Source organism: Panthera tigris, chromosome D1, assembly GCF_018350195.1.
Source record: "Panthera tigris isolate Pti1 chromosome D1, P.tigris_Pti1_mat1.1, whole genome shotgun sequence".
NCBI lineage: Eukaryota > Metazoa > Chordata > Mammalia > Carnivora > Felidae > Panthera > Panthera tigris.
Genome location: NC_056669.1, coordinates 113,868,234 through 113,869,864, shown reverse-complemented (window position 1 = coordinate 113,869,864; position 1,631 = coordinate 113,868,234).

The window sequence follows — 1,631 nt, the reverse complement described above, 5'->3', positions numbered from 1 at the left end:
AGGAGAGGACCCCATTCTCAATCCCAGAGGAGAACTCCTGCCTCTCATACTCAGGGCAGGAGGGGCTGGGCTGGGTGTCCAGTGTCGGGCCAGGATTTCTCTGAATCCCAGCAGGGCAGAGGAAGCCTGGCATGGAAAATCACTGCCTTGGGGGGGCTGTGAGGGGCCCCTGTTCCTGGGTTTCCCCGGGGCTCAGTGCCAGCCTGTTCAGCCCCACGGGGAAGTGGCACAATGGGCCTGCTGGCCCAGCTGGCTCTGGTTTCCTAATCCCTGCTGCTCCTGGCTCAGGCCACATACTCGTGCCCGGGTCCCTGGGTCCCTGCAGAGAGGACAGTTCCTGGGCCTGGGGCTGGTGGCACAGTGGGAATGGGAGGAGGCGCTCCATCCCAGGCCCCCCAGGAGTGCCAGGCTCACTGCCCCTGGCTCCCAGCCATCCTCTTAGACCCTGGGGGATCGGCCCCTTGTTGGGGCCCCAGGAATCATCGGGTGGCGTGAACAGGCTTCTCGTCCCTAGATGCTGTCACTGTGGTGCGGAGGTCTTGTCTGCAGAGGAAGGGCCACACGGAGGCGCAGGCCAAGGTGCTGACTCTAGCCGGGTCACTGTCTCCGAGGGCAGCCTGGGTCAGGGAGGAAGGGTGTCCCACGCCCCCACGCTCTGGGCATCCATCTCATCCAGAGTCTCAGTGATTGTTGACGTGAGTGCCCCCCGCCCACACCTGCCCCTGAAGCTCGGGGACGACTTGACTGTAATTTGTGGAGGCTGAGACTCGGTTCTCTCCCCACCTGCCAGGAGACAAAACTCCGGGCCAGGCAGGGGAGGCTAACAGCCTGGGGCCACGTTCCCCTCGAGGACGTCCACTCCCAGCCTCCTGCCGGCCCTCCCGTGTCCCAGAGGACGTGTTTCGGCACAGCGTCCCCTGGCTGGGCTTCCCAAGTTTCAGTTACAGGTAACTCCAGAGACTGGATCAGCCTGGGAACAGGAGGGGATTAGGGAGCGGGCGGAGCTGGGGGCCTGATGTTACCCAGTGGGCCGCCCTCCGAAACCAGCCAAGGAGCAGAGTCTGCACAGAGATGAGGCAGCCTCTGGGCCTCACCGGAGCCCACACATTCCCTGCCTTGGGGGGCTCGGGGCCCCAGTCGGGGCAGGGCCTCCGGAGCGGGAGAGCAGGGAGGGAGGAGCAAACACGGGGCAGTGGGCCTCCCTGGGAGCCCCCCTCAGGGAAGCACCTCCTACAACCCTCGCTCTGCTGGGATGTGGGACAGGGTGGGCGGGGGCCGGGAGGACCAGGGGCCTGTGGGATGTGGGCACGCAGGACCTCCCCGGGTGGGCCCTGTCCCGCTTGCTGCTGGGAGGGCGTGTTGTTCGGAACCGGGGTCATGGGTGCTGGGGCGTCCTGAGAAGGGCTAGCTTTACTGAGGGCTAATAAAAAGATAAACCACAGATAACTTGAATCAATATTTCCCAAGTGACACCACGGGAGCCCCCACAGCTGTCTTCCTGATAACCTGGCAAACGCCCCACCCACGCTTTGCCCCTCCCCTGCTCTCCCCGCCTCTGCCGGTCCTGCTGGGCCATATAAGGCCCAGACCCCTGCCCCAGTTGCTCTCCCCCGCCACCCTTCTGAGCCACC